The 23,649-nt window shown below is 35.6% G+C and overlaps 1 pseudogene; it reads right to left on the bottom strand.

Annotated features, from left to right (window-relative positions):
- Positions 1 to 715: 715 nt before the first annotated feature.
- Positions 716 to 1,285, bottom strand: LOC112087874 (annotated as a pseudogene).
- Positions 1,286 to 23,649: the final 22,364 nt, after the last annotated feature.

The raw sequence follows: 23,649 nt of genomic DNA on the forward strand, positions 1-23,649 counted from the left end.
GTCATGGTATATATTCAAATTTAAATTTAATTCGATGGATACATGAATATAAGTTTATATTAGAATATATTATATATTATATATATGAATATAAGTTTATATTAGGATATAAATATCTTACTATTTTTAGCTAGTGTGTTTTGCCTTCTCGTTAACAAATGTGATCTAGGGAATTACTCCTCAAGCGGTTGTACAATCCCATGGGGCCACTTTTTTTTTGTGTGTGTAAATCATCTTTCAAGAATATCTTTCTAACAAACAATTTCTTGAGATTGAAGATTCCGTAAGATCTAATGGGATGAGATTATGACACTAAGAAGGATAGGTTGATATTTGAGATTTTGACATATCATATCAACAGTAGATATAGTCAAATCTCTATTTCATATAGAAATATAAAAGTGAAAGATAGTTATCACTGATGTTATCAATAGACAATCATCATCACTGCAAATTTATATAAATAAATATAAAATGAAAGATAATTACGCAACAAGCACCAGTAGTCCAGTGGTAGTGGTAGAATAGTACCCTGCCACAGTACAGTCTCGGGATCTATACCCGCCTGGTGCATTGAGCTATGAGGATTTGGCTTAAGAGATGGTTGGGTCCATTTTTTTGTCCTTGACAATAAGAAAGTTGTTGTCGAGCCATCTCAAGCCACATATATAAGCGACATCTTTAAACTTATCCACCAATGTCATGGCTTTAAATTTCAGTGTGAAAATAGAAGCCACCAGAGGAGAGAAAAAGGCTTTCCACTAGCACACTCTTTGACTTTATCTAATACCATTTCTTAAATCTTCTCCTCTACTTCCACCATAGTTTCATCAGCATCAATTATCTGCATGCATCGCCACAACCATTTCAAGATTTATCTGATGAGAAAGCTACACCAGAACATGGATAATGATCAACGATAAGAGTAGTTCCTGATTTAACCTTTTCCTAATAACCTGTAAATGTTGATAATTTACTCAGTCATAAGCATTGAATTAAGAAGAAAGGGAATCTTAAATATAGATAAGCTAAAGAGAATATGAGAAATCTCTTCTCCCAACGATTGGCACTGAAAAGGAGATGAATTATATGATCATCTGCCCGATACTAGTCTCGCTGTCAGGAAATCTCCAGAGTCGGATGCCCTAAACCCTCCAAGAAAGAGAGAAGCTTTGCGCACTGCATTGATTTCCCGCTGCGATCAAGAGTCAAGACCTTCTACAACTATCAATGCGCCTCTTGGCTTTGCACCACTGAATCCACAAGAAAAGATGCGTTTCTCCATCCAGCGTACGGTCGGATAGTTCAAGGATCGTGGTTCGAAGCTTCTAGAAACTAATAGACATAGATTAGACAGAGGCATCTAGAGTGTAATCGAGCCAAACATATGTTAAGATTCATTAAAAGTTTGAAACTTTATGAACAAGTCATTAGTCTGTTAATAAGTTTCCAAATTGAAAGAAAATGTCAAATTTTAATAGCACAATGCGAAATGGAAGGGAAGCGTTAGTTTGCTTTACTTACATAATTGAATACTTGAAAACAAGGTGATCTGGTTCATGCACTTTCCAGCTGAAACCTGCGCGTGAAACCGAAATTCAGGTTCTCAAAATTAAAGTTACACACACAACCTTCTTTTAAACCCTGAATTCATGATAAGCCGATCAAGCATTGTGGCCGCCGTAGAATTTAATATTAATTTACAGAATTAATTTGTCTAAAGGAAACGAAGAAGATCGCAGATTGTTGAGAGTTCGCTCTGATACCATGACAAAGAGTCGAAGAGAGAAAAAGTGATTCTGTTATTAATTGTTGAAAATGATGATTACATTGGTTTTCTTTATATACCAGAGGACACACTCTGATTTACAATGAATTACAATGAACCAAATCTAATTAGTCGGCTTACATAAATCAACTATTCTTTTTTTTTTTGGTAGGAACATAAACCAACTATTCTAACTAGTTGGTTAAGATAGTCTATGAAAAACGATCATGCTATTATTTCCTAGTAAATATAGTAATCAGTATTCAATATTAGTTAGCAGAAGCAAAAAAAAGTGTTTTTCTTATCGTTTAGTAAGTGTTTTAAAAAATTTATATACTTTAAAGAGCTAAGAAGCCAAACAATTTTTTGTGTGAAGAATATTGTGTTTCTTATACAAGACCTCATCGACTAGGTCAGCCTCGTCAATGATGGTAATGATAAAGATGACGATGATGACAATGATGGTTTTGAAGATCAGGTTGTTGAGTATGTCGATGATAATTTTGAAGATCAGGTTGTTGAAAAAGATCAGTTTGAGGATGAAGATGATGTTGCAGATGAAACATGTGCATGGTGATCAGTTTGTGGATTACCATGCGTTTGAAGCTGGCATTCAAAGCTGCGTTCGAAGCTGGCATTCAAAGCTGCGTTTGAAGCATGGGGTGACCAGGTAATGCTCAAGGAGTAAGGGGGATTTGCGTACTTCTACCAGACACTTCACAATGACTCAGAGGATGCTAGAGTCTATGGAACAACATGACTTGAAGGATTCTGAAGAAGAGGGAGGACAAGATGGAGACTGGAATCCTCTTTCTAATGAAGAAGAATAATTTGAAGATATCGACTCTGAAAATGACTACTTCTAAGACTCTGTTCAAAGAGTTTTTTTTGTGCGATAGAAATTAAACGATTACAACGTTCAGGCCCATCAAGGCCCGTTTTGCAATTGAATCAGTGTTGACATTTGCTGTTCTGGGAATGAAACTAAACACAACTGAGGATAAACAAGGGATAGAAAGATAGATATCGGTGAGTATTCCATGGATCTCAGAAATCGAATCGCCGGCAGTGATCGATCGAATCAGGGATTGGGAATCTGACCGGATAGTTACTTTGTTGAGAAACAAAGATTTCACACAGAACATAGCAGCTCTTATAGCCAATGCTTCCACCATAAGGGGAGATGTAACATTGGATGCTGAGGAGGAATGTTTCGAGTAATCGGACTGGCTTTTCTCAAAGGTCCAGCCAAGTCCTGCTAATCCTGATTGTGCATGCTAAGATGCATCAGTGTAGCAAATATAGGTCCCTTCACTAAGTGGCTCGGGATTTTGGGGTAGAGGCGGAGGAAAAGTCAGACTTGAGGGCGAGGCTTGGATCTGCGCAGAGCTCCACTCACGAGCATGGGCAATAGCCTTCACCGCCGTCTCCTCAGCTGATAGTCTGTGATTATTAAAGATGTGCTGATTTCTCGATGTCCATAGGGTCCATCAAATCCAAGAGGATAAGGTTCCTTTATCCAGCCCTGTCGGGGGGGAGAGAGAAGCACTCTCTTGCTTTGCGGATGCCTGATATGGTGTCTGAGATCGCTGTCGGGTCAAAACCATTCCACAAGGAGAGATTTTGCCAAACCTCGACTGCAAAGGGGCAGTAGAAGAGCAGGTGAGTTACTGTCTCTATTTCATTACATCTGCCGCATCTTCCTTCCACTGAAATTTGCCTGATTGCCAATTGATCTCCAACAAGAAGTGCATTATGGATTGCTTTCCAGAGGAACAGTTTGACCTTTGGGACTGTTTTCAAGTTCCACACTTGCAAGTTCCAGTCCGAAGGGGAGATATTACAAGGTAAGAAGGCTCTTTCTCCCTTCTCTGATGCAGAAAAATAGCCCGACTTGGTAGTGTATTCTCCTGAAGGGTGCCTTAGCCATATTCTTTTATCCTTTGCCCCTAGGATACTCGGTTTGATAGCTAGGATGGCTTGTTTAAAGTTGGGGAGGATTAGATCAATAGCCTCCAAGTTCCAGTGTGCACTTTGATTTTCTATTAAATCTTTAACCTTGGTGGATTGGAGGGACTCAGGCGGAGGTCCCATGGGTTAGACCCTCTCCTTAGATGACAGCCATAGATCAGACCAGATATTGATGCTGTTTCCATCTCCTACAGCCCAGTCTAGCTGCTTGAGAAGGAGTTTTCGGCCAATTAGAACACTTTGCCAGTCATGTGAGGCCTCAAATGGTAGTGCGCATTCCAGAAAGGGAGCCTCCCAGCAGTACTTTCCAGTCAGAATTCTCGCTAGCAGACAGTTCGGGCTTCTGATTATCCTCCAGCTAAGTTTTGCCAACAAAGCATCATTAAAGTTGTTTATGTCTTTAAAACCCAGTCCTCCCATTGATTTTGGTTTCGCCATCTTGTTCCAGGAGATCCAGCAGGTTTTTCTCTTTTCAGAGTTTGAATCCCACCAAAAGCGGGTAAAAGCTGATTGGATCTTCTTACAGAGAGATTGAGGTAATTTAAAGCAGGTCATTGCATAGGTGGGCATAGATGCTATTGCAATCTTGAGCATAACTAACTTTCCTGCATTTGATAGGAGCTTCGTGGACCAGCTGACTGCTTTTAGTTTGATGCGCTCAACAATTGAACTGAATAGATCTTTCTTCGACCTTCCAAAATGCTCTGGGAGTCCAAGGTAATTTCCTATCCCTCCTTCTGTCTCAATCTAAAGCAGTTGCTTTATTCTGATGTTCTTTGTGAGCGGCGTTTTGTTTGAGAAAGAAACTGAGGATTTTTGGAAGTTTATCATCTGACATAAGACTGATGAATATTTGTTCAGGATTTCCTTCAACGCCTTGCAGCTTTTTACATTCGCCTTGCAGAATATCATCGTATCATCAGCAAGAGTAGATGGTTGATCTGCGGGCTACCTTTGGCAACCCGAATGCCTTGGAGTTTTTCTTCTCTTGCGCCTTGTAGCAAAGGCCAGACAGCACTTCACTACACAAAATAAAGAGGTAAGGTGATATTGGATCTTCCTGCCTGATTCCTCTTTGTGGTTTGACGTATCCTCTTGGTGAGCCATTGATTAGAAATGAATAGGATACAGTTGAAACACATTGCATGATCCAGTTTACTGCTTTCTCATGGAAACCCATTTGTAGGAGGACCTTGTTGATGAAATTCCATTCCAGCCTATCATAGGCTTTACTCATTTCTGTTTTTATTGCCATTGAACATCTTTCCTCAGCCTTAGATGTCTTTAGAAAATGAAGGATTTCATGCGTAATGAGAACATCATCCAAAATGGCTATCTTTGGAACAAAGGCTGACTGGCTTTCAGATATGACCTCTTCTAGAATAGGTTGGATCCTCCGAGATAGTAGCTTAGAGATCACCTTGTAATAAACATTACATAGAGCTATAGGCCTGTACTCTGTCATCTTCTTTGCTCCATTAGTTTTTGGGATTAACCTTATATGTGTTTCACTGATGGTTCTCGGCATGCTTCCTATTCTGTTGAAGAAACTTTGGACTTCTTTGACAATTTCAGGGCCTAACACTATCCAGTTAGATCTGAAGAAGCAGGCTGAAAAGCCATTTGAACCAGGAGCCTTGTCCGGATGGATTGAGAAAAGGGCATTTTTTATCTCTTCAGGTGTTAGATGGCGTATAAGGGATTGATTCATTTCTTCCGAGACCAGGGGTTTTATAACATCATCAACAATGGAGTGTAGCCAGGAGTTACTTGCCTTTTTTGAGGTAAAAGTCTCTTTTATAGTAGTCTCAGAAACAACCTTTACATTTTGGTCTTCCTCATAAAAAATAGCTCCATCACTGTCCTCGATAAGAGCAAATTTATTAAGAGCAAATCTTTTCCTTGTAGAGGCATGGAAGAAGCTATTGTTCTTGTCCCCAAGATTTAACCAAAGCTGTCAGCTTCGTTGTCTCCAGAAAGCTTCCTCTTTTAGGTAAGCAGCTTTAAGGTCCGCTTTGATTGCTTGAATTTCAGTATCCCTGTCAGATCCAAGAGTACCTCATCTAGCTGCTGCTTTAGTCTTTCAATGAGAACTTTGCTGTTTCGTTGTTGTTGTTGTTGATTCCAACGGATAATGGCAAATCTACATCTGTCTATACGCTGTTTAACCTTCAAATTTTTGCCTTCAGACCAGATGGTAGAAACGAGTTCTTTGACCTCCTCATTGTCTTTTAGGTGTCTGTCATACCGGAATGTTTTTTCCGTTTCTTCCTGGATGGGTCAAAGAAAGTGATTCTGTGGTCCGAGGAATCAAATCGAAGATACTCACATCTCCCTGTTGGGAACACCTCAACCCAGGCACACCGCCCTATCCAGTCTGCTCTAAATGTTGTAAGTTTTCATGTTGCCTCTCCAGGATAGTGGATTACCCTCGTGGCTTAAGTCATATAGGTCACCTAAATTTCGGAAATCTCCAAAGGAATTTTCTGATCTTGCAGGTCCACCAACTTTCTCTTCATTGCTGAGAATATCATTGAAATCTCCTGAGAGGAACCATGGTGCATCTCTGATCGAAGCCAAGTCAATAAGATGATCCCAGGTTTATTTCCTTAGCTTTCTATTGGGGTGGTCATAAATAAAGGTAGAGTAAAATCTTTTGCCGTTATAGTTGATCTGAGTGTCGATATAGTTATCACAAGAAGAAATTACTCTGAGATCAATGTCTTATTTCCACACGACGATCAATCCTCCACCACCAATTCCATGAGGCGTCACAATGAAATGATTTGGGAAAAGTAGGCTTTCGGTTCTTTTCAAAACGAACTTGTTGGAATTTTTAGTCTCCGAAAGAAAGATGATATCCGGATCAGCTCTGTGGTGGATCTCTTGGAAAGACGAAGATACTTTTAAATTCCAGATAAACTAAACACGAGTTGTGCTTCCTTTACTTTTGTAATTCGATATAAATACTTCTAGAGCCAATCTTGATATTTAAAATACTAGAAACAAAAAATAAATTGTGCAGAAATTGTACTTGAAAAACGATCATACAGATACACAAATTCAAAAGAAAACCAAGTATCTTTTGAATGAAGTGTTTCCTATTATAATAATGGATATGTTGGATTAATTGAAATTATACAAACAAATTGGTGGTGAATCATTGTTCAGCCATCTTATCTCAACTTGATGTTATTCACTGATGCATTGGGATCACACAACATCTCCAGTACATGATCTTGATCGTCAAAAAAGAACCCACAGTCATTAATTTATAACTACAACTCTACCACAATCAATAAAACAACAACAACAATGGTCAAAATCATCATAATCAGCTGATTGATGAAATTGGTGAAAAGCAAAAGGATGTTAAATCACAGCTCGAGCCAAGATCACCAGATTTTATGAATAAACACAATAATGGCAAAAGAAAAAGTTAGGTAAAAGGCCAGTTACTTCTGGCCGACAATGATTGCGGATTGCAAGAAGTTCGTCACAAAATGCGATAAATGCCAGCGACACGGCCCAATGATCAATGTGCCTACCGAACTGCTCCAAACTAGTATGGCACCATACCCTTTTATGAGATGGGCTATGGATATTATCGGACCCCTATACTGATTAACGAGCTAGAAACAGTACATCCTCGTCATGACGGACTATTTCACGAAGTGGGTCGAAGTTGAAGCGTACCCAGAAATCAGCGCCCTGGACGTCCAGAAATTTTTATGGAAATACATCATATGCCGGCATGGAGTGCCGCACAAAATCGTCACCGACAATGGACCGCAGTTCATCGCAGTAACATTCAACGACTGGTGCGCCAAATTCCGAATCCGCCTTAACTTTTCGACCCCACGCTATCCACAAGGGTAGATTAAAGCATACATATTCTAACATGACTACAATGATATAATAATAACCACTTTTATGAATTAAAATAATGTTTAGCGTCTAAATAAGTACTCACATATATGCAGATTTATAATTTAATATTTTATAACCCATGAAAAAAAAAATTTGAAACAAAATAAGATCACCCCTATAAATATTTTATATTAAAAAAAAAATTATAAACAATCATTATATTATTTAAACATAAAATAATAGAAATACAATAATTAAAGAAAGCCTATTCTACATAACTACATTAATGTAATAATAATCATTTTATGTATTAACCTAACATGAGTACAAAAAATTACAAATGCAGCTTATGCACTAAAATCATTACCAAGATATTTTTTGGTTACGAATTTGTAATTTATTGTTTAGTTTCTCTTATGGTAAACTGAAATATAATTTTTTATTTTTTATAAACTTTGATTTTGATTTATTATTTTTTCCTTAATCTAAACATAATTTTTTCTTTTACTTTTTATGATTAGGAACTGTTCTTTTTTAATAAGATTTGTTAAAAATATAATTAAAACTTTATTAAACACGTGTCAAAATCTTATCGATTTATTTAACATATATTGTAATTTGGCGAATTACTAACTTTGAATCATTCTTCTTTACATAATAAGATGATTCCGTTAAGTATCTGTTCGTCCTAGGCATTCAGATCTGTGGTTTGGGTCGGTTCGGATTTTTGGGTTTCAGGTCTTTTGGGTAGGGAAGAATTGGATCCATATGGGTCTCATGAAAATTTTGGTTCGGTTCGTTTCGAGTCCTTTTGGATTCGGGTTGGTTCCTTAATTTCAAATTAGAACCCATGTAGAACCGAACAAAATTCGAGTTGGGTTTAGACCCGAAAACCCGAATTAGAGCTTGATAATTCTTCACTTCTTCTTCTTGGATGTTGAATGCACATCTCCGAAATTGTCTTTGTTGTCTTTTTCTTCTTCCACATTCCCATAGAAAAGAAGCTTCGAGAAACAGAAAGAGAGAAAGAGAGAGTCATCATCCAATCAGATATTAAAAAAACGTGAAAGATCCTTACTTTCTGTCATAGAGGGCGACATACCAAGGTTGAGTCCATAGTAAAGCAACGTGAACATCACATTCACCTGTGGGTTGTGATTGATTTCTCGATGAAGTTGGCGGTAGAAGAGGAGAGAGAGAGAGAGAGTATGATGCGTCCCATTTCTGCTGCGACTTTGGATGTGTATTGACCTTTGATTCCTTTGTCCATTATAATCACTTTGTGCCCAGTCGACTAGACTCTCTTGCCTGTTTGGGCTGTTTTGGGTTGTGTGCTCTTAATCCGGTCATTACTTTTAGCAGTACTACACCAAACATATAGACGTCACTCTTGAAGTATAAATGGCTTGAGGATGAAGACACTAAACTAAAGCAGTTGATTATTTTATTAACTGCAAATTAACTATTGATCAAAAGAGAAACCTTGACGATGAGGAGTTTGAATACTAGCAATAGAGAAGAGAATAACTTAACCTACTTTGGTGCCCAATTCAAAGACTATTGTTAGTTTATGTATTTCTACATGTATATGTCACCATACATGTATATCTCTACATGCACATGACCCAAGTCCTAACGTGTGACTTCTCTTGTGATGGTCCTAGTTTTGTTAAATCAAAATCTGAAATCTTTGCATTATAATAAATGTATGCAAAACATAAGCAAGATATAAGTAAAATGTAAGTATATATAAGCAAAAAAAGTAATAACAAAATTTTTGGTTTTCTTATCTTGAATCTGATGTTGTACAGTGTGAAGTTAGCTGCAACAACAACAAAAATGAAGAGAAAGAGAGTAAGGTAACATTGTGTAGAGATTAGGTTTAGCTGTGGTAAAAAGAGGGCTGGATCACCTGAATAATATTAATGGAATTTTAAAAAAAAAAAGTTTAATTCCATCCATGGAAACGTTCTAGAGTTACGTAACGCTTACTGAATTTCTTTGTTTTTGGATTTATTTATTACGATAAATTTAAGCATGATTAATTAGCCCATTAAGCATTTTGCTTTGGGACCGCCATATAATTTAAAATTAATTTAGAAGTCATTATTTTAAGAGTACTAGTGTCTCTATACAAAGTGTGTAATGCTGTGCATTGCTAAGTGTGTGTCATGCGCACACACACTTCTTAAACAAAAATATTTAACTTGTTAAAAACACTTCTTAGACACTACTTTATTTCCTAGCAAATAATAGCATTTGCTAGGAAATAAAATAGTAATCAGGAAATTTCCTTTTTGATTTCTGATTGCAAAGAAAAAATGTTTTCAATAAGAAGTGTTTTTAACAAGTTAAATATTTTTGTATTAAGGGGCCAAAGCATTTTTTTGTCTTTCTAGTCTAAGAAATCTCATTACCAATTCTGGATCCGGTTAAGTGATTAACCCTACACCACACGCAGTATTGTCACCAGCAGTAATCAACAAGAGTTGGTGATGGTCTGGATACTAATCACAACAAGATGAATGCATTGAAAATAAAGCAGCCGCTGATTTTTGATCAAACATTCAAACCCACCCGGTTTACTAAGCCAAAACTTAACATATAAGCATTGAATATATAATCAGACAGCATACACTGATCTAAAATATTTGAGTATTTGCACTTTGTAATGATGAAAAACGTAAGATTTATTTAAAATGATGAGAAGCCCATTTCTTCCAATCATGTAATATCTAAATCTTCCAATCAATACTTGGAATATATGTTTGGTGAAATCATAAGCTATCACATGCCATAAATATCTGCGACAAGTTGGGCTTTATATCTTATCATATTATTCTCATAATTAATAATTAATGCAAGTTTTCTTGGTAGCAGAATAAAATAACAAACTCGTGATGTTAAATTCTTACATCTTTATTGAGAAATCTTTATCATGATTTGTGATTGACGTGAACATAATTGGAACTCAAAAGAAGACTGATGATGCAAGAATCCATAAGAAAGAAGAGTTTGAAATAAAAGATCTCAGAAAGACAAAGTTTTGTCTTGGATGACAAATAGCTAGAGCATTTTTCGAGATGAAGTATTCGTACATCAATCAAATTATTCTAAAAAGATATTAAAACGCTTTTACATGAATAAAACAATTCTTTTGAGTACGTCAATGGTTAATAGATCGCTCGATACTAAAAGAGATCCGTTCCGACCTTGTGAAGATAGCAAAGAAATATTAGGTCTTGAAGTACCCATGAGTACTATTAGTAGACTTATGTATCTTGCAAATTGTACCAGACCGGATATAGCATTTACTACAAAATTTACTTGCAAGATATAGTTTGTCCCCCATGCGCAAACATTAGAATGTAATAAAATATATATTCCATTACTTCATGGAACAAGTGACTTAGGATTATTTTATCCTAACAACTTCAAACATGGTTTAGTCGGTTTTGAAGATGAAAACTATTTATCAGATCCTCACAACGCTCGATCACAAACCGGATATGTTTTCACTTTTGGAGGAACCAAAATCTCTTGGTGATCTCAAAAACAGACAATAGTCGACACTTCCTCAAATTATGCAGAAAATATTGCGCTTTATGAGGTATGTAAAAAATGTGTATAGCTCAGATCTATGACTCATCATATACAAGAAACAAGCTAACAGCCATAAATAAAGAGCCAACAAAATTGTTCGAAGATAATGTTGCATATGTCAGTCAACTAAAAGAAGGCTACATCAAAAGTGATAGGACGAAGCATATTCCTCCAAGCTTTTTTCTCCTATATCCAAGAGCTCGAGAAGAATCAGGAAGTCGATATTCAATACATTCATTCAAGTGACAATGCAGCATATTCTATTTACAAAGGCACTTCCCACTATGACATTCAGAAAACATGTTCATAACATTGGAATGTGTCGTCTACAAGATCTATAAAGGGAAAATTATATCCAGGAAAGTTGCATGATTGTAGTCTTTTTTTTGTCATGGCTTTTGTACCATTAAGTTTTTCCATGATAATGTTTTTCCATGATAATATTTTAACGAGGCAACATACAACACATTAACGATGATGAATACTCAGGGGCAGTGTTAAGGAATATTGTGATTATCCATCACATTTGGCACTTGTCTTTATGACATTGCCACTTGTCTTCATCACATTGCCACTCGTCTTTATCTATACTTCCTTAGACAAAAATCTAGTGTTACTGCCATCAAAAGGGTTTAGAATAATAACAGTGCAAAAACCTGTGAAACTTTTCAGAGGATCTCAAAATTATGATATACTATTTTGAATAATTATGAGTTCGATTAAAATCAAGTATCTTTTAATTAGAGGTCTTACTTGGCAGGACTGAGATAAACTAAAATTATAGAATCGACCAGATCTGTGAGCCAATCCAGATCAGATTTTTGCAGAAAAACAACTAAGTGACCAGTACTTGATTCATACTAAACGACTTGAAGGATTCTAGGTTGTGTCGAAAAAGGGTCAGAAACCTAATGGAACACACATATATTTTCGTGATTCAGTAAAATTACCTACATAGTTAGTCTTAAGATTTCAAATATTAGAAACAAGAAAACAAAAATTGTACAAAAATTGACCATGAAAAACGGCCATATAGATACACACATACAAAAGAAGATCATATATCTTTTAAATGGTGTGTTTTCTATTAAAATTGTAGGTTATCGTTGTTTAGCCATCCTATCATAACTTATGACTGTCCACGGATGCATTGGGATCATGCAACATCTTCAGTACATGATCTGGATCGAGGAAAAACTAAAAGTCATCAATTCACAACTACAACTATATCGCAATCAATAAAACAGCAGTGCTTAAAATCATCAGATGATTCATGAAATTGATGAAAAGCAAGAAGATGTTAAATCACAGCTCGAATCAAGATCACCGGATTTCAAAAGAAGGAATTAGGTAAAAGTTTGGCTAGAAGACGTGGAGATCAAGGTGGATTCAAGCAACATTTCTCGGATGTTGAGAAAAATGGAAGCTCAAGAACCATGGCTGAATTAGGGTTTTCAAAGATCGGATAATTAAAAAAAAAAGTAGGAATAATTCCACAATATCATATTCAACCAGGTGACTTCGAAGACTGGCAGAATTTTCAGAGAGATCTCATCACAAAAAGAAAGAACGAAAAAAAGAAAAGAAAGGTCGTTATCATCCTAAAGAAAAATGATTGAAGGTCATTTGGTTGCTCTTTGGAAAACAATATGAAAAACCCAACTAAATCATTAAATTAACTTCTCTTTATGCATATAAAAATCCGTTTTAGGAAAACCATACACTTTTGGATAAATTTAAAATTACTAAGTGAAACCCGGTCAACTTCTTAAACTATCTTGAAGATCAATCATTGAATAGAAATGTAATAATTAAAACAATGGAATATGAAACCATTAAATGAATACAATGGTCTTACCCAAAAAAAAAAAATATAATGAATTCTCTTTAGTCTATTCTGCCCTGCAAGCAACTTCTTTGAAAAACATGTTCCATGGAAAATGGATTTGCACCGATCCCCCCGGATTATCAAGTGTTTTGTTGGATAAGCTTGAAGTTAACTTAGAGATAAAGTTAGCTTAGAATATTTCCTAGAGTAATTAGGAAATACTTAATGGTTTTTAGGAAGTTTTCCATTTGTCTTTAGGAGTTATCTAAAGACCTAGTTCTAGGAGAATTAGGAGTTTTCTTCTACACTATTATATAAGTAGTTGCAGAGATGTTGCAATACTTATGAGTTGTGAGAGAAGCTTAAGTTTTGAGTGATTTTCTTAAGCAATAAAGAAGAGTTATTTCTTTAAAGTTTGTGTGTTACTATCTTTGAATTCTAGAATTGGTATCAGAGCAATAACTAGGGTTCAAAGACGAAAATCATAAAACACGGCACCATGGGCGATTTGGTACCAGCAACTGAGAAATCAAAAGAAGGAGGATCTTCTTCAATCCAATGCCCTATGCTCACTGCAACAAATTATACTGTTTGGGCGATGAGAATGAGGGTGTGTCTTAGAGTTCACAAAGCTTGGGAAGTTATAGAAACTGAAACAACAGATGAAGAAAAAAACGACATGGCGATGGCCTTGTTATTTCAGTCCATACCAGAGACCCTTACTCTGCAAGTCGGGAAACTAGAGACCGCAAAGAAGGTATGGGAGGCTATAAAATCGAAATACATGGGAGCAGATAGAGTCAAGGAGGCAAGATTGCAAACCCTAATGACTGAATTCGACCGCCTCAAGATGAAGGATACAGAAAATATAGATGACTTCTCGGGTAAACTATCTGAGATTTCATCAAAGTCTTCTGCATTGGGAGTAACTATTGAGGAGTCGAAATTAGTCATGAAATTTCTTACAAGTCTCCCAAGGAAAAAGTATATTCACATTGTTGCATCTCTTGAGCAAGTAGATCTTAACACCACAACTTTTGAAGATATTGTTGGAAGATTGAAGGCATACGAAGAACGAATCTTTGAAACAGAAGAAGAAGCTACTCAAGAGGATCAAACAAAGCTTATGTGGACAAATACAGAATCTCAAAATCGAAGTTTCAATAGCGAAAACAGAGGAAGAGGACGCGGTGGCCATTTTTATCCAGAGGAAGAGGAAGAGGACGGTTCAACGGTGACAAAGGAGACTCAACAAGGAATGTTGATCTGTCAAAAATCACCTGCTATCGCTGTGATAAACAGGGTCATTACGCGTCTAGCTGTCCCGATCGATTGCTAAAGTTGCAAGAGGCACAAGAAAATAGCAAAGGAGATACTGAAGACGCAGATGAGCTATTGATGCATGAAGTAGTATATCTAAACGAGAAGAACTGTACTCCAAGTGAATACGAGACCAACACCAAAGACGAATATACATGGTATCTCGACAATGGTGCGAGCAACCACATGACTGGAGACCGGAGGTACTTTACAAAGCTCGACGACTCTGTCACTGGAAAAGTTCGCTTTGGGGATGACTCACGGATTGATATCAAAGGAAAGGGATCGATATCATTCATAGACAGGAACGGCGATTCAAGGATAATAAGGAACGTCTACTTCATTCCAGACTTAAAGTCTAATATAATTAGTCTTGGTCAAGCAACAGAATCAGGATGCGATATCAGAATGAAGGGAGACTATCTAACGATGCACGATAGTGACGGGAAGCTACTTGTCAAAGCAAATAGATCTCAGAATCGTCTATACAGAGTTCGGATGGAAATAGCAGATTATACGTGTCTACAGTTAACAACGATGAGTGAATCAAACAAGTGGCATGCCAGGTTAGGACATGTCAACATGGCCAGTATCAAAAACATGATACAAAAGGAACTTGTGGAGGGAATTCCACAAATTAACATTGAGAAATGAGTCTGTAACTCTTGTTTACTTGGGAAGCAAACGAGAAAGGTTTTTCCGCAAGCCACTGCATATCGAGCTAGCAAGAAACTTGAGCTGGTACACAGTGACTTATGTGGACCAATAACGCCAAGTACAGCAGGAGGAAACAGATACGTTTTTGTACTCATCGATGATCATTCAAGATATATGTGGACCGTCTTGATGAAGGAGAAAGGAGATGCTTTCGACAAATTCAAAAGGTTCAAGAGTTTAGCAGAACAAGAAACCGGAACAAAACTGCAGAATTTTAGAACAGACAGAGGAGGAGAGTTCGTTTCACAAGAATTTAATGATTTCTGCGACAATCATGGAGTAAAACGGCATCTTACGGCCCCTTACACACCACAACAAAACGGTGTGGTAGAGAGACGTAACAGAACTATGATGGGCATGACAAGAAGCATCATGAAGCATATGGGGTTGCCAAACTATTTGTGGGGAGAGGCGATAAGACATACCACTATCTCCTCAATCGAGTAGCTACAAGATCGGTTAAAGCCAAGACTCCGTATGAGTGCTATCGAGACAAAAAGCCAAACATCAATCATCTTCGCATATTCGGATGTATCGCGTATGCAAAGGTAGAGAGCACGCATTTAAAGAAACTAGAAGATCGTTCAAGGAAACTTGTTTACCTCGGGACAGAACCTGGTTCCAAAGCGTATAGACTACTTGATCCTCAAACTCAGAAGATAGTGGTTAGTCGTGATGTTATTTTCGATGAAACAAGAGGCTGAAACTGGAACTCGGGCAAGACACATCATCGACAAGATAAAAGCTTTGAGATAATACTCGGAGAGTTTGGGAATCATGGTATCGAAACAGAGTATCCCGAAACAGAGCAGGAACACAGAATAGAGGCTTATGAGGAAGAAATTGAAGCAGATAATGGTGAAAACGAAACTTCCCATGAAGACGAAATTACGAATGCTGATTTCAGCACAGATCATCAGTCTCCACCGGTTTTAAGAAGGTCACAAAGAGAGACTACTAAACCGAAATATTTGGAGGATTTTGTCTTGCTCGCAGAAGAAGAAGGCGAAAGATTATTGTTATGTCTGAATGATGAACCAAGAAACTTCATGGAGGCAAGTGAATCAAAAGAATGGACAAAGGCCTGTGAAGACGAAATCAGTTCAATTAAGAAGAATCAAACTTGGAGTCTTGTAGACTTGCCACCAGGAGCAAAAGCAATTGGTTTAAAATGGGTATTTAAACTCAAACGAAATTCCGATGGAACCATCAACAAATATAAAGCTCGTCTGGTTGCAAAGGGCTATGTACAGCGGTATGGTGTTGATTTTGAAGAATTCTTTGCTCCAATAGCTCGGCTTGAAACGGTGAGACTTCTGATCAGCCTTGCAGCATCTAGGGAATGGGAGATACACCATCTTGACGTCAAAACGGCGTTCTTACATGAGGAGTTAAAGGAAACCGTTTTTGTGTCTCAGCCAGAAGGATTTGAAGTTAAGAGAAGCAAAGGAAAGGTATACAAGCTTCATAAAGCTTTATACGGCTTAAAGCAAGTTCCAAGAGCATGGAACAACAAACTGAATCAGATACTTGTGCAACTGCAGTTCGAGAAGTGTTCAAAAGAACCATCGGTCTATCGAAAACAAATAGGAGAGCATCTTCTCTTAGTAGCAGTTTACGTAGATGACCTTTTTGTAACAGGAACTACAAGAAGTGTCATTAACGAATTCAAGGAGAGAATGGCATCAAAATTTGACATGAGCGATCTTGGCAAGTTAACATACTATTTGGGAATTGAGGTGCATCAGTACAAGGGAGGAATAACATTGAGTCAAAAACGTTATGCTCTTAAAATCTTGGAAGAATCTGGAATGGAAGGTTGTAACTCAGCTCACACACCAATGGAGAATGGGTTACAACTGTCTAAGTCTATCGAAGAAAAGGAGATTGATGCCACAAGATACAGGAAAAATGTTGGATGCCTTCGTTATCTGATTCATACACGACCAGACCTATCCTTTGCAGTCGGAGTTTTGAGTCGCTATATGCAGGATCCACGAGAGTCTCATGGAGCCGCAATGAAGCACTGCCTAAGGTACTTGCGTGGAACTACTGAACTCGGTTTAGAGTTTAGGTGTTCAAGGACAGAGATACCAAAACTAGTTGGCTATAGCGACAGCTCACATAATGTTGATCTAGACGATGGCAAAAGCACAGCTGGGCATATATTCTATTTTGGAGAAAGTCCGATCAGTTGGTGTTCACAGAAACAGGAAATAGTTGCCTTATCATCTTGTGAAGCTGAATTCATGGCAGGGACTGAAGCAGCAAGACAGGCAATATGGTTGCAGGATTTACTTAGTGAAGTTACTTGTTCACCGATCGAGAAAGTTGTTATACGGATCGACAATCAATCAGCAATTGCACTAACCAAAAATCATGTGTTCCATGGAAGGAGTAAACACATTCATAGAAGATTTCATTTCATAAGAGAGTGTGTAGAGAGTGGATAAGTTGAAGTTGAGCATGTTCCGGCAATGAGCAGAGAGCCGACATTTTGACTAAAGCTTTAGGAAGGATCAAGTTTAAAGAGATGAGAGATCTCATTGGAATGCAAGTCTTGAAGAAAGATAACTTCAAGCTTAAAGGGGAGATTGTTGGATAAGCTTGAAGTTAACTTAGAGATAAAGTTAGCTTAGAATATTTCCTAGAGTAATTAGGAAATACTTAATGGTTTTTAGGAAGTTTTCCATTTGTCTTTAGGAGTTATCTAAAGACCTAGTTCTAGGAGAATTAGGAGTTTTCTTCTACACTATTATATAAGTAGTTGCAGAGATGTTGCAATACTTATGAGTTGTGAGAGAAGCTTCAGTTTTGAGTGATTTTCTTAAGCAATAAAGAAGAGTTATTTCTTTAAAGTTTGTGTGTTACTATCTTTGATTTCTAGATGTTTATCAACTTCCGTGGAGACGAACTACGTAAAGGGTTCGTAGGTTTTCTTGTGGAAGCTCTAAAAAGAGAGAAAGTCAACGTCTTTGTAGATGATCATGAGTTGAGAGGCAGAGAACTTGACCATCTCTTTATTAGGATCGAAAATCCTAAAGTCGCACAGACAATCTTCTCCGAGAGGTACACCCAATCGATATGGTGCTTAGATGAGCTTATTAAGATCAAAGAACGTATGAATCAAGGCAATCTTCAAGTCATTCCTATCTTTTACAAGGTGAGCTCAGAGGATGTGAAGAGACTAAAGGGACAACTTCCGGGATCTGAAGCGTAAACATCACAGCAGATATGGGGATTGGAAGAACGCCTTAATGTCTATTCCAAAAAATTTTGGTTTAGCTTATCCACATGACATTTTTCTCTTGTCTCTTTACTCTGTTCTCGATAAGAGATGCCTCTGTTTTGAGACTCTGTTCTTGGTTAAGTCAGAACATAACTTATTTCTTACGGAACAAGAAACCTTTTTTAAACGAAGCGAGAAATGGTAATGATGATCCTTTGATTTCTTTTATAGTGACAGGAGCGAAATTTATTTTGTGAAAGTAATCGTCGAAGAGGTGAAGAAAGTGTTAACAAATATCTCTCGAGAAGAAAACAGAGGATGGCCGGTTACCAAAAACAGAGAAATGCAAGAGCTTGTTGATATAAATTACGTAGAAGCAACTGCAACAGAGGAGGAGGTGGTTGGAGAATATACTTGGAATAACGTTACAGAAATCAGAGAACGGCAAGAACTTGATGATACAAATCAAGAATTACTTGGAATAACATTCTGATTATTATGTGTGCATTAGTTGCTTTACTCCTTGTTTGTGCCGGTTTTTCTAACGCTTAAACAATATGGTGAGAAGCATGAGGCCGGAAACAAAACCCGACGATGAATTAGGTGATATAATCTAACTATCGCAGTCTTGCAGAAAACTTTCGTTAGGGGTTTCATATCATTGTTGCTTTTCTCTCTTTCCTTTTCAAGAGTTTTTTTGTTCTTTTTTTTTTTCTGTATGAGATTGATTCACTTACTTTGTTTCCATTACATTCGTATTCACAATCACAACTATAACGAGAGCAATATCTAATAATCTAAACAAGTATAAAAGTCTTCTATCTGCCAGAGTTTTAATTGTTAACACAGTGGATCATAATTTCACAAACGTAATTTGGTTAAATAACGCAGTTAATAAGAGATTAGGTCGTCTCAAAATTGTATTTATAGTAATGCTGCTTTCTCTGAATGAGAAAAAAAAAAAACACCTTAATATATAGCCGGTCTTTCTGACCAAGCTCCAACATGATCAATGGGGGTTTTTAATGGGTTCTTAATTAAATAGAAAATAGTTTTATTATTAAAAACCAGTTCTTAATTAAAACTTTAAGAATTGGTTCTTATTAGTGGATCTTAGTGCCACGTATTGATGTTTAATTCGTCGGATTTTTTTATTTCTTTTATATTTTTTTCTTAACTTTTAACTATAAAAGAATTTTTAACTTTTTAAAAAAAAAACAAAATTTCTTCTAAACTTAACTTTAAAGAAGTTGTTTCAATTTTTTCATATATTTTTCAAATTTCATTCAATACAATATATTTTATGTTTTATTCAAGAAAATAAACTTTTCTTAAAATAAAACTAGCTAGTGAACTTTTCCGCGCCTTGCGTGGACTAATATAATTTTTATTTGATTGTTTATAAATCTAATAGTAGTTTGGATTCATTTTTTATTCTCTATTATTGAGTATATTTGTTTGTTAGATTTTCTTTCATTTTTAATGTTTGAAGACATGATCGTGAAAACAATGTAGAAGATAATAGATAAAAACATATTAGAATCCAAATAATTTAGTTTAAATAGTTTTGAGATCTTTTAATCACTGCTCTATGTATTTTAGACGTAGTTTTTTGAAGTATCGTACGAATTTATTTGATTTTGTTTACCGTTCTATGTATTTTAGACATAGTTTTTTAAACTACTGTATGAAATTATTCGAAGAAAAGAGAAGAGGTTAAACAGTTTAGATGGGTGTGAGAGAATTAGAAAGAAGTCGTACATATTTATACTAAAATATTTAAAGTCAAAAATCATAATGTAAACTTCACAAATACCGTCATTCCATTAGACTATTTAATGATTTTTATTTTTTGTTAGATTTTTACTAAATTTTGGTTTGATAAAATTTTAGAAACGATTTGATTGACAATGGAATGAAACACTAAGCCACAATAATATAGAGCGGTTTTTTTAAAGATTATTTCAACACATCAACATATAAGAGCCAGTAAAAAAATGACATGTAATTAAAAATTAGGTTAAAATATAGATGACACGTAAGTAAATCACTATACAAATAAGCAACATTCCATTAGTTAGAGATGATTTCTTTTTTTTAACAACATTCCATTAGTTAGATATATAGAATCTTTTTTTTAACTTTTTGTTAGACTTTTTTTAAATTTCGATTTTATAAAATTTTAGAATCAGTTTAATTTGACAGCGAAATTAAGCATTAAACCAAAATAATTTAAAGCAGTTTGTTTTAAGTTATTTGTAACACATCGTCATATAAAAGCCAATAAAAAATGACATGTAATAGCTAAATTGGTTAAAAATGTCTTTTTGCAGCCGAAACTCATTCTAGCGATGTCACGTAAGCGAAACAACGTGAAACTCGCTTTGAACACATCAAAAATTCTACTAGTAGAGAAGAAAAAAAATAATGACGTTATAGGATTCTTAAAGTATTTCCATCCCTAAGACCCTCTCCATTAGTGAATCCTATGTTGGGGTTTTTAGGATTTTTTTTTTATTTTTTCTGATATAAGAATAGCTAAGAACTTCTACTATTTTCCTCTTCCATTAGTGAATCCCAATATTGCGTTCTTAAGAATAAAATAATATTAAGCCTAGAAATCGAAAAAAAAAAAACCAGTCTGCCCAGTTACATGCCGACACATGCGTTAAGAAACCAGGTTCTTTCGGCTCTTATTCTTAGCAATTGTGGGCTTTTTCATTTTTTCTAATTATTTTCACCTAAGAACATGTGCAAAAAAAAACCCTCTTGAACTCCTAATGGAGATTCTTAAATTTTTTTTAATAATTAATTTTTAATTAATTTTTAACTCACATGAGGCTCAATTTAACTCCATCTCTCTAATACTCACATGGACTCCAATTTTTAACTTCTTCCAGTAACCAATTTACAACTAACACATGTCTTAAGATCCATTAAAGATCAGTTCTTATAATAGGACTCTAAAGACATGTCCAACACGGGTTCTAAAAGATTCATAGGCTGGATTTTAAGTTTTTTTGGTTTATTTTAATTGGAAAAGCCCACAATTGTTAAAAGGCGGTTCTTCTATTAGCGTTTTTAGAACTGATTTTTGGAGAGGTTCATACGTGAAGTGGCGTGTTTTCATTCGTCAAATGTAAAATAGTTGGAGAAAGCATTTGTCTCACTTTGTCGACCATATCGAATACTTCGGAAATTTTCTCTACATCGTCTCTTCCAATTTTTTTTACCGACTGTTTTCACCAACGTTTCTCAACAAATCGGAGAGTTCTGCATCGCAATCGGAGTTGGTTCATTTGAAGCGCTTGGTGAAGATCAGTAGTCTAATCGTTTTTGTTATGTTTCTTGAAAAATTAGGGTTTACAGATTTGGGGAAAGTTTTCATTTCTACTCCAATCGGCTTGTCGAATTCAATTAGGGTAATTAGAATCAGCAACTCGGTGTGTGTGATTTCATCTTTTAAACGATTTTAGGATTTAGATGTAACTGATATCATTCACCTCTAACACCTGCGTAATGGGATTTATGGATTTAGCGAATGGTTTTTGCCTTGCGATGGTATTTCTAGTGGTCTCTAACATGCCGCTTCATATCATTTGAACCCTTATTTCATATCTTGTCTTATATGATTTCATCTTTTCTATCAGTTAATCTCTTTTATGTATCGATGAAGAAAATGAGATTTAGGGATTTTTCGTCTTATTTGTTATAGAATTTCATGGCTATTATGTAACAATGATGATGCTTTGGTTTGTTTGATATAGTAGATTGGTTATCTTAGAATTCTTTTCGGATGTCTGCGACTTAAAATTCTTATCTCATTCTTATTAGTTTTGTTGTTTCAATACTTTTTTGTGTGTGATATAGGCTCTGATTGGCGTGCAGGCTGTGAGGACTTTTATGTGTTTAACAGTTCTTATAGCAATTTTTTTTCCAATCAAACTTCTTAGACTTTAAAATATTTTACAATCTTTACAGTAGTTCTTAAAATTCTCTTTATTATTTTTAACAGCCTCTTTTTGTGGCTTTTAAAGTTTTTCTCTCTTACTCTCTCTTTACGTAGGATTTTTTTTCTCATTTCCTTAAGTCATCAATTCTATTATTGTTTTAATAAATTGTCGAAAAAATCAACTTACATCAAATACTCAAATTCCTACTCTTTATGTAGGATTTTTATTTTTTACATTTCCTTAAGTCATCAATTTAATTATTGTTTTAACAAATTGTTGAAAAAATCAACTTAGATCAAATACTCAAATAAGAAACATTCAAACAAAAAAAATAAAATAATCATATTCTACTATTTTTAGATCACAAACTCACTATAAATACATTGAGAAAGTTTTCTAAAAACTGGCACATCCAACTGGTATAATTGATTTTCTCCTTGATATTTTTTCTTTAATATTTTCAACTTATAGATATCTTATTGATCTGAAACTTAATGTCATTATGGCATCACCATCTTATTCTCGGCAGGTAACGTATAAAATTTCATTTTTTAATTCAATACAGTTATATATTTATTATGTTATACCAATATATATATATATGTTTTTTTTGGTTAAAATCTATAGAAAAAGATCACTTGGACTGATAACAATACTCATATATTCCTTTCATTGTTCATCTCTGAACAAGAGGATGAGGGTTGGAGGGAGTCTTAACGAAAAAGGGAAAAAATAATTTAGTTTCTAAATTTTATGAGGTAACAGGATATAAGTTATCATGGAAAAAAATTTAAAAATCATTACGACAACGTGAAAGTACGTGATACTGTATACAAAAGATTATGCAACAAAACTGGAGTACATGTCGATTCGACTACTGGAGAAATTGATATGGAAAAAGAATGGTGGGATGACCGGTGCAAGGTAAATCTCATGTAATAACTTGTATTCAATATGTTATTCAAAATTATAATATTCATTATTTAATAACAAAATATTTTTTATAGGAAATTCCAAAAGCTAGTCTTATCCAAAAAAAAGCCGTTGCAGGATATTGATATGCTAGAAAAAATATTTTCAGACGGGTATATTGGAAGTGAAAACGGGTGGGCGGTTGGAAATGGTTTTGATGGGTATGTGCCAGTGGATGATACACAAACCGAGGCAGATGAATCTGATAAGGGTGAAGACCAGGAATCAATTTTTTTGTGAAACACCAAGCACCCAAGATCGTACTTGATCAAACAAAACGCATTCAAACGTTAATGTTAGACGTAAACGTAAAAGGTTCAGAGAGCAGTGAAAAATCTGAAATTTCGATGGCATACGACCGTCGATCGGAGACCACTAAATTTGCAGGAGAATCAATGGATTCAGACAGAGAGAGAGC

The sequence above is a fragment of the Eutrema salsugineum genome, unplaced genomic scaffold (assembly GCF_000478725.1).
Source record: "Eutrema salsugineum unplaced genomic scaffold, Eutsalg1_0 scaffold_8, whole genome shotgun sequence".
Lineage (NCBI taxonomy): Eukaryota > Viridiplantae > Streptophyta > Magnoliopsida > Brassicales > Brassicaceae > Eutrema > Eutrema salsugineum.